This window comes from Microcaecilia unicolor, chromosome 2 (assembly GCF_901765095.1).
Source record: "Microcaecilia unicolor chromosome 2, aMicUni1.1, whole genome shotgun sequence".
In the NCBI taxonomy this organism is placed as follows: Eukaryota; Metazoa; Chordata; class Amphibia; order Gymnophiona; family Siphonopidae; genus Microcaecilia; species Microcaecilia unicolor.
Genome location: NC_044032.1, coordinates 298,148,600 through 298,159,892, shown reverse-complemented (window position 1 = coordinate 298,159,892; position 11,293 = coordinate 298,148,600).

Genomic DNA, 11,293 nt, shown 5'->3' with positions numbered 1-11,293 from the left:
ACAGGTGTTGGTGTCGGGTACTGATCCTACATTCCCTGCCTACATGGAGGAATGCAAATGAGGTCCTATTACTATGGGCACTGTCCATCAGAAAACAAAAGAGGGGTGGAAGAGTGCACTGGCAGAGAAGTCATTGGATAGGAGGTAATGCCCTATTGTGGATTACGAACTGATTAAAAGGTAGTAAACAAAGAGTAGGGTTAAATGGTCAGTATTCTCAATATAGAAGGGTAGATAGTGGGGTTCCCCGGAGGTGTGTGCTGGGATTGAAGATTTTTTAACATATTTATAAATGATCTAGAGATGGGAATAACTAAGGCCCTTTTACTAAGCTGCAGTAAAAGGGGCCCTGTGCTAGTGGCAGTGCGAGTTTTTGTCACTTGCATAGTCCCCTTTTACCACTGCAAGTAAAAAGATGTAAAAAAGAAATGAAAACATGAGGTAAATTTCGGGAGGAGCACTTACCGCCATCCATTGAGATGGTGGTAGGGTTTCCTGCACTAATCTAGTAGTAACCCCCTGTGCTAATAATTATTTTTTAAAATGTTGGCAGTGCTGGAAATGCCAAGTGCTAGGAGTGGAACTACCACTGGCACCTGCATTAGGCCAGCAGAAGTTCCAGGTTGCCACGCGGTATCCCCTTAGTAAAAGGGTCCCCTAGTGAGGTAATTAAATTTGCTGATGGCACAAATTTACTTAAAGTTATTAAATCACGAGAGGACTGTGAAAAATTACAACAGGACCTTACAAAACTGGGAGAAATTAAATTTAATGGGAGCAAGTGAAAAGTTATGCATGAGGGAAAGAGGAACCCATATTATAGCTATGTGATACAAGGTTCCACATTAGGAGTCACCATCCAGGGAAAGGATCTAGGTGTCATTGTTGATGATACATTGAAACCCACTGCTTAGTGTGCAACAGCAGCTATGAAAGTAAATAGAATGTTAGGAATTATTAGGAAAGGAATGAAAAATGAAAATGTGAATGTTATAATGCTTTTGTATAGCTCCATGGTGCAACCACACTTCAAATAAAGTTTGTAATTCTGCTCACTGAATCGCAAGAAAGAGACAGCTGATTTAGAAAAGGTACAGATAAGGGCAACAAAAATGATAAAGGGGATGGGACGACTTCCCTATGAGGAAAGGCTATTGCGGCTAAAGCTCTTCAGCTTGGAGAAGAGACAGCTGAGGCGAGATAAGATAGAGGTCTATAAAATACTGAATGGAGTGGAATGGGTAGATGTGAATCACTTGTTTACCCTTTCCAAAAATACTAGGATTGGGTGGCATGCAATGAACCTACTAAGTAGTACATTTTAAACAAATTGGAGAAAATATTTCTTCACTCAACATGTAATTAAACTGGAATTTGTTGCCAGAGAATGTGGTAAATGAAGTTAGTTTTGCATGGTTAAAAAAATGTTTGGATAGTATCCTAAAAGAAAAGTCAACTAGCCATTATTAAAATGGACTTGGGGAAAATACACATCTTATCTATTTTAGTCCTTTTGGCTTTTGCCAGGTATTTGTGACCTGGCTTGGCCACTGTTGGAAACAGGATACTGGGCTTGATGGACCTTCGGTCTCTCCAGTATGACAATGCTTATGTTCAGAAAGCAGCTCCTATACATGACAGACAATGAATGCCTAAGGAAGTTACAGTTTGATAAGGATGCCATTGCACATCTGTGCACTCAGTTAGAGGAGTACCTGGAACCTGCGGCACGGTGAGGACCTACATTGGGAGTCCATTGGGAGGTTACCACAGTGCTGGCCCTTTTTGCTACAGGACCCTTTCAGAGACACCTCGCAGCCAAAATAAGCATCATCCAGCACCTATATCATAAAACCTTGACCAGTTTTTAAAGGCCTTTGTTAAGAGAGATACTGAACACATACAATTTCCTAAACCTAAGGACCAGCAACACTAATCTATGACTGAGTTATAGAGGATGGCACAATTCCTCTATTTGCTTAGAGCAATATATTGTACACATGTTCCTATCAGATCACATGCAATCATTAACACCATATACAGGAACACAGAGTCGTTCCACTCTCTTAACATGTAAGTGGTCTGCAACTGATTTTTGTGCCTGCTATCGAGGTTCATGCCATGATTTTCTACATCCTTGAACAATATGGAATATATGAATGGTTTGAAAGTGCCAATATAAGTGGCAGCTAGCAATTAGTTGAGTTACCAACACCTACCCCCACCCATACCCCTGTAGGCTTCCTCTATATACTTGTCTGTCTGTTTCCGCTCATCCAAATTTGCTACTGTAGCCCCCATGGATTGAACATGTTCCCTGAGCGCTAGTAGAAGCTGTTTTCAGCAACTGGGAGATAATTAAACATGTAACATTTAGTGTAAAAGACTGGATAGCCCCCATCTCATTGCTGGACTACTGCATGCATTTTAGTATTGGTAAGTTTCTTAATTAAGCTGCTGATGGAGTAAACGTATTTAAACTAAAGTTCTTAATGTTACGATAGATAGATAGATAGATAGATAGATAGATAGATAGATAGATAGATAGATAGATAGATAGATAGATAGATATAATCCTCAAGGACCTATAAACATTGCTAAGAGCTAATTACTGGCTGATGAAGACACCTTCTACCCTCCTAATTAGCTTAAGATTAAGCCTGTGGTGAATGAGAACCAAACTCTAAACACAGACTAACCATATGGCCCTTTTATTAATGTTAGAAATGGGCTTAGTGCATTCTTACTAGAGAGTTGCACGGGGCCAGAAATCTAACCTGTCTCTGCCCTTCCCACCAGGAATCTAACCCAACCTTATGGGAATCTAACCCATCCCCGCCCATCACCGCCACAAGTAATCTCTTCCATTCCCACCCCTGACCCACTCAGACCCACCCCCGCCTCTGCCACACCACATCACACCTCGCTGTACAGTCACCTTGACCCCCACCAAAGAAAGCCAGATTCTATAAATACTGGTAAAAGTAACAAGTGCATTTTCTTCTATATTCTGCTAAATAAACAATTTTAAAAGATGCACATTTCCAAAAAAACAAACATCCATGAGCATCATTCCCCCTTTTCCTTTCCGTTCCCTCCCATCCATGAGCAGCAAGAGTTCCTTTCCTTCTCCACCCCCTTCTATCCCATGTGCTCTATTTCCCCTTTTCCCTTCCATCCCTTTCTCCATGTGCATTCCCTTTACCAAAATGTTTCCAGCACCCTCCCTTTTTACATTCTCCTCGCTCGCTCCCACCCATGCATCACTCCATCCATTCACCTCCCCTCCAGCCCTGCGTGGGAGCCTTGCCCGAACAGACCTCAGTACATCCTGGTGGTCTACAGGCAAGAACGACTGGACTTGTCTACACTTTTGCAGGATCCCCACAAGACCCAAGTTGTTCCCAATGGGATTCCCGCAGATCCAGATCCATCCCCACAGGATCCAAGCAGTAACTGCGGAATGCCCGCTAACCCCATATTTTTTTTTTATTTGTTAAACTTTTATTGATATTCCAACAAAATATTACACTCGTAAACAATATTCCTATACATATCTCATCTGTAACATTCAAGCTTTGTTAACATTCTTTTATTTTTCCTCCTTCTCCATTATACCCCGACCCCCCCTCTCCCCTTTCCCACCCTCCCCTCCCCCATTAGCTCATTTAATCGTAACCATTCCTCCGCATTGGGTTTGTATTTTCCCTTTCGCCTATCAGTCATTTTTTCCATTCCCATCAAGAAATACAATTTGTTTTCCCAATCTTGTCTCGTGGGGCCTGTTCTTTGTTTCCATTTCAATGCTATTGTTGTTTTGGCTGCTGCTAGGCATATACGCTTTATTCGAGTTTGCCAGGCCTTCCCTCCCTTATTCCCGTAACCCAGCAGACACCATTTGGGATCACAAATGAACTGAACCCCTATTACTTGAGTAATTAATCCTGTGACCATTTCCCAAAACTCTTGTATAATGGGGCATTTCCACCAAATGTGATAGTATGTTCCTTTTCCTTCTTCACAGCACCAGCATTTATCTGATGCATTAGGGAACATTGCTTTTAATCTGTCTGGTGTATACTACCAACAACTCATTACTTTATAAGCGTTTTCTTTCACCAGTACACAGATAGATGCTTTTTTTTTACCTCTATACACATTTTCTTCCATTCTCCCCCATTGAATTCCTGTTCCAGATCCTGCTCCCAAGCTTTCATATAGAGTAATTTTTCAAAGGTAGTGCCCCTAATATGTTCGTATAGTTTAGAGATCCCTTTTCCTCCCCCATAGGTTTTCAAACTTTTCATTATCTATCCAGTTATCCTTATTCCATTTTGCTGTCACCATATAATTTCTAACTTGAAGATATGCATAGATTTCTGTCTCAGGGAGATCATATTCCTTACTAAGTTCTTCAAAGTTTTTAAGTTTGCCCTCTCTTGTAAACTCACGAAACCTAATCAAACCTTTATCGTACCATGAGGCAATTATCTTGTTTTCCTGCCCCCCAGGGAACCCCGGTTCTTGTGTGAGCCACGCGTATGTGGATCTATTATGCAGTCCCCTGAGTTTCTTTTTGAGCTTACCCCATAATATTAACAAGTGTGAAACGAAGGGATTCAATGTTAGTGTTTTATACATATGCTCAGGGATAGACCCCCAGAGTAGTGCATCCAGCCTACCTTCCTGTACAAATATCTGTTCTAACTGGGTGACCGGAGAAAGGTCAACTCTGCTCCAAACCTCAATTTGCCGCAGTTGGGCTGCCCAATAATACCAAGTAATATTAGGAATTCCTCTGCCCCCTAATTCTACTGCTCTCCACATTATTTTCCTTGATAATCTGGCTGGGTGCCCTGCCCAAATTAACTCCCCTATTTCCGCCTGTAATTTCTGTAATTCCCATTTAGGGACAGCTATTGGCAGTGTTTGAAACAGGAATAACAATTAGATTGTAAGCTCTTTGAGCAGGGACTGTCTTTCTTCTATGTTTGTGCAGCGCTGCGTACGCCTTGTAGCGCTATAGAAATGCTAAATAGTAGTAGTAGTAGTAGTAGTAGAGGAAGGATATTCATCTTGACCACCGCTATTCGACCCCACCATGACAACAATCCTCCCTTCCACTTTTGTAAATCCCTTCTAATAGCTGCTATAAGCGGTGTGTAATTCAATAGGTATAATGTATTTAGATCCTGGGGTACTTTTATGCCCAAATAGCGAAAATTTCTGCCTGTCCAGCGAAAACCATGTTTCTTCCCTAGTTGTTCTATTTCCTGATCAGCTACAGTTATTCCCATGAGTTCAGATTTATCAAAATTTACACGAAATCCTGACAATGACCCAAAGAGGTTTAATTCATTTATTAGTACAGGCAGTGTCGCAAATGCTTTTCCAATGTAAAACAGCAGATCATCCGCAAATAATGCTATTTTATGCTCTTTTCCTCCCATTCGGACCCCCTGCACTTCCTTCAATGCTCTTACTCGTTGGGCCAATGGTTCAATAGATATCGCAAATAACAGCGGGGATAGCGGGCATCCCTGTCTGGTCCCCCTCTGTATGTTCACTAGATCTGACCACCCCCCATTCACTTTAATCCTGGCCCTTGGTTGGTCATATAGCCTTTTCACCCATCCTACAAAGGTATTGCCAAATCCCCTGCCCAACATTACCTCCCATAGGTAATTCCATTGACGCTTCTATTTAAACACTTTTGGGTGTGCTGTGACTTGCGCATATTTGTTTCTCACGACCAGGGCGTGTGTAGCAAAACCCAAATATGAAGCACACATTGTCATCTGTTTTCTGCATCATAATTATTAGCATTTTATTTTTTTTTTATCTTGGACTTTCAGATTTAAACTCAGGAAACAGCTGCCAATGTGTGCTTTCACTTTTGGGTCTGCTGTGACTTACACATATTAATTTATTATTATTATTATTATTATTTATTGCATTTGTACCCCACATTATCCCACCTTTTTGCTGGCTCAATGTAGCTTACAGATTGTTGTTATGATGCAGTCATTACATGATCTTAAATACAGTCGATAATAAGCTGAAGGTAGGTGATTTAAATGCAAGGTGCTAGGTAAGGTGTTGTGAGAGGTGTTTTTGATGCACCTGAGTAGTTTGAGGAATGATTTATTAAGGATGTCTTTAGTAGGCTTTGTTGAAGAGATGTGTCTTCAAAGATTTGTGAAAGCTGGTTAGATTATCCATATTTTTCAGGGCCATGGGTAATGCATTCCAGATCTGTGTGCTTTTATACACAAAAGTAGTAGCGTATTTTCATGACCAGCGCTTACGGGCTTGCATGGGTTTCCTCCTGCTTCTAAAAGCAATCAGAACCAGCAGATTTTGAAGAATCATAAGACATCCTTTCTTCAAACATCTTAACAACTACTCCAACCTGGCATTATTTTTTGCAGCAGTAAGGCACTTTAATTTTGGGCGCTCTTGTCTTAGCATTGGGGAGGAATACAAAATGGCCTCATTGACATGAGCTTGACTACATTAGCATGCTAGTTGCACGTTCATCTGTGCACTAATTGTTTCTTGTGCTCCAGGTCTCTGAACATTCTGTGCAGGTAAATGCAGGCGCTAGTTCGGCACTAATGGCCTCTAGCGCCCATTTTGCTTTTGAGCATTGGAGCCAAAGCCCATTTCTAGCATGGCCATCAAAAGAGATTTTTTTTTTCTATTTGTTTCATTAAAGGTTGTGAACTAATGTTAGCATTAGAGTGTGACCATTTTAAACAATTACCCCAGGAGCATTTACTACCTCCTATTTAGGAGGCATTAAGGGCGCCCATGTTATGGACGTTATAACCAGTCAGCATGATGGTAATGTGCATGCACTAGTTGATTACTGCATCCACACCTATTTTCACCCCGATACACCCCCTCCAAAAAATACAAAAAAAAAATACTGTGAGCATAACATGTACAGATAGCAAAATTAATGTGGAACACTTTCACGCATCCTGTCTTAGGTTGTTCTTTACTTCATTATGCACACATTAGTGAATGTTAGCATATAACGCAACTTAGTAAAAGGGCCCCCATGTAAGGAATATTTAAATTTTAATATATATTGCACACATTTATTCTCCCTGTTACAAAGCCGTGCTTGCAGCTGCCTGTGTGGTAATGGCGACACAGCCCATTCAGCTGTGTTGGCATTGCTGAGCAGCAGCCGCTAGCATGGCTTTGTAAAAGGGTGATTAGTTATTTCAAAGACACAGAACTTGCACTAAAGCATATAAGTACTAACAGCCTTTAAAATCATTGTCTAACAGATACCCTTCCATTTTTACATGCACATTATGAGCTGTTTTAGTATGCAATTAACTAAAAATTGAAGTACAATATAGAGCAGACTAGAAATCGAATCATAGTGGGAATTTATCAAGCATTATTAAGGTCTTAAGTTGCAGTATTTGGCCCTTAACATGACTTAAATGTCCCTAATGTGGCTTGACATAAAATACTACAGTGATATTTAAGTTGCCACATGTTAAGCAGCAATAAGATGCAAAACATGCAAGTTTGCATCTCATTATTACACAAATACCATAATGTGACTAGCGGTGATACAACACAAATCACATTAGGGCCCAAAATTATGGTAAAATAAGCCAAGTTTTATGCTGGGTTTATTTCACTGCCCGGGAACATCAAACCACTGTCATGGCCCAATGCTCCCAGGCATACAGAGTGGGGTTCCCCAGCTCGTGCCTCCTCCCTGGTACTAGACCTATACCCATCCATCCCCCACGGCAGCATCCAGACCCTCCCCCCGCCCCCCAGGCTCCTCTGGCAGCATCCAGACCCTCCCAAATACCTGCAGGCTCCTCCAGCAGCATCCAGACCCTCTGGTAACATCATTCCTTATAAGGAAATATAACCCCCTAATGGTATTCATGCAAGACTACCACTAGGGGTGCTATTTTCCTACAGGTACCAACTGGGCAGAAGTGAGTGTGCCTATTTGTTTTTGTCTGATGACTCCCCTGGACCACCTTTGTATAAAGAGGTAGCTCCTATGGGGGTTCCAGGGAAGGGGTTGATGCAGCGTGGAAGTCTGAGGGGAGTCTGAATACTGTTGGGGAGGTTTGGAGAGTTCTTTAGGCCCGTGCAGGGGTCTAATGCCAGGAGGAACCCTGTTCTGTTGGTCTAGGAGTACTGAGCAGTGGGAATAATGTACTTGTGAAGTGGCTCACAAGCAGTGTTATGCTTCACAAATTGGGATTCAGCGACCTGCAATACTAGGAATCAAGGTTTGGTAAAAGATGCACATTTACCACACTTTGATGAATTCCCCCTTAATGACTTAAAATATATATCTTAATACACAGATGTATTGGTTAATGCAGGTTTGTTGAACATGCTGTTTTTGGTTTTTTGTTGTTGTTGTTGTTGTTATAGATAGCATGCTCCTGAGATCCAGGGTTCATCTATGCTAGGAATTCACATGGATTAACATTTTTGGTTCATTGCTGAGTCATTTTTGTACAGTTTCATCAATTTTGAACATGTTTGGTTCATTTCACATTTTGTAAATAAAAATGTTAGCATGTATTGGCATTTTTTTTTAACATATGTTCATTGACTTAAAATTAATAATTTTTTAATAGAATAAATTACCTTTAAATGATATAATATACACTATTTTTTTTCAAAGGAAAATGCTAATGAATACACACCTCTAATCTCTGCCCTTTTCTAAAAATATATAAAATCTGTCTCACACTATTGTTCATCAGTGCTTTGAAGCAAGTGATGATCTCTGGATAGGCATGGAGGAATGATTTTGTTGACAAGAAAAAGAGAGTTGAAGAGAAGAAATTAATTATTGATTGTGGTGCCCTCTGTCTTCATTGTTTCTTTTTCAGTTCTCTTGTGTTTGCCTTCTGGAGTGAAAGCTTTTGTGATTTCTATCTGATAAGTCTTCCTTCTGTATTATGTTTTAGCGTGTAAGGAAGAAGAGCTGGGTATTCCATAAAATAAAATGACATTTGTCTTGGAAGCAATAAAGCTTGAAATAGGTATGACCAACAAAAAAGAAGCTAGGGCCAGGATTGTGGAAGAGGGCCAGAAGAGATCCATAGGAGAGGAGCTTTGGTGGAAAGGCAGCATGAAAGATAGGAGGGATAAAGTATGCCCAAGTGGAAAGCAATAGACAGGAGGATGCTGAAGGAGAGAAGCAGGGAATAGTAATCAAGAGAAAGAGGTGGTTGGAGAAATGTGAGATTGAACCAGAAAGGAGAGAGAGCAGAGTGAGAAAAGAGAGATGGGATGATGGGAACGTATGTGGGGAATGGGAGAAGGTTCCAGGCAAGGAGGGCTATTCAACAGCAGACCTAGTCAGAAGTGTGATATGGATGCAACATCTATCCTACATTCCAGTGAAGCAGTCAGTGGATTTTTACAGTTTGATTTATAGTTGGATAAGAATAACCCCTCTCATCAAGAAGTTCATGGAGACATTTTTGTGTTTTCCATGGGAAGAATTTGAATTAAAAAAATCTATAGCAGAACATGGAAAGATTTGCACCAATGTTTACTAAGGTGTGCTATAGGCGCATTAGCATTTTTAATGTGCATAAATGTTTTATGTGCATTAAATGCTAATGCGCCCATAGAAATGTATAGGTGCGTTAGTGTTTAACGCGCCTTAAATTTAAGGACACATTAGAAACGTTAATGCACCTTAGTAAACATATCCCTTAGTGTACTACTGAAGCAGTATTAAAAAGTTTGGGAATCTCAAGAAGATTTATGTATACACCACTATTATGATCCCTGTGGAGAAATGGGTAAGGATATCCTTAGCCCTGAGATCTTTGAACGTGCTTCTGAGGACCTGGACATGGCTGAGGAGGTAGCTGGTAATAATTCTTATCTCTGTTCTATCAATTCTATCAAGTCAATTTTCAAAGAGATTTGTATAGTCAGCAGCAGTTTCTGACTGTATAAGTCATTTGATCTCAAAATATTGGGTTGCCAAATGTTTAACTTTTGGGAATATAATTTGCTATGAGATCCTTTAACTAAGCTGCATTAAGCACTAACACATGCCTGACACAGCTTAAAATGGTGTACCTCGAGATGCGCTCATGTATCCTGCAGTAATCTGTGTGCTAAAAAATACTTGTATTCCTTGAAGGGGGTGTGGAGGGGATGGTCCTCCGCTAAACAGGTAGTGCATCCATATGAGTGTGCACAAGCTGGTTATCGCATGGTTAACAGATGAGCTTTACACCTACAAAATAGGTAGTAGTAAGGATTCATGCAGTAATTTTTGAAAATGGCTGCATGCTAATGGCAACATTAGCCCACAATCGTCAACGAAAAGGCTTGAAAAGAAGGCATTTTTATGACTGTAGTAAAAATGGTCTTAACATGCAGGAAAGCCCTCATAAAGGGTGCACCAAGGTCATTTCTTACTGCAGCTTAGTAAAATAACTCCTAAGAATTTTAAAAATATCTCTTAGAATGTATCAGGGATCTCTTTAACAATTATTTGGTTGAAACTTGCTGGACTGCTCTAGCCACCAAAGTGGAACAGAGCAGTGTATATTCTGAGGTAAAAACAGAAAAAGGAAAGGAACTCCATCAGTGATAGTAAAGTTATACAATCATACAAAGAGGAAAGAGTAGAGAGGAAGAAATGGCAAAGGTTTAAAAGTTATTCTAGCTGGTGAGTCCAGTCAGTCTGCCCCTCCACATGCTTGCCTGAAAAGCCATGTTTTTAGGTTTGGCTTTAAAGCTCTTAAGTGGTAGGTTGCTTTGGAGAGAGAGAGAGGGAGATTGTTCCAAATATAGGGGTCGAGAAATTTAAAAAGCACAGTGTAGTGGGTTTTTTTTTTCATCTTTGAGGGGTGGGAGGGGGTAAGTGACCACTGGGAAAGTAAGGCGGGGGGGGGGGGGGGGTTATGCCTTAATCTTTCCAGTGGTCATCTGGTCATTTGTGGCACCTTTTTCTGACTTGTGACTGAAACAGGTCTAGACCAAAACATTTAACTTTTAGACCTGGATGTTTTTGCTTTGTTCCATTATGGTAGAAAAACATCTAAGCATTGGGAACACCTAAATCCTGCCCCTAATATGCCCCCAAAATGCCCCCTTGAGATTTTGACATACTGCCAATGAACTACACAGAAAAGCATCTTAAATGGGTTTTGAAAATAACCATTTGGACATATTGGCAAAAAAAAGTTCATCTACTGCTTTGTGCTGCTTTTTGGACGTTTTTCTGTTTCGAAAATGAGCCCCTTAATCTAATTTC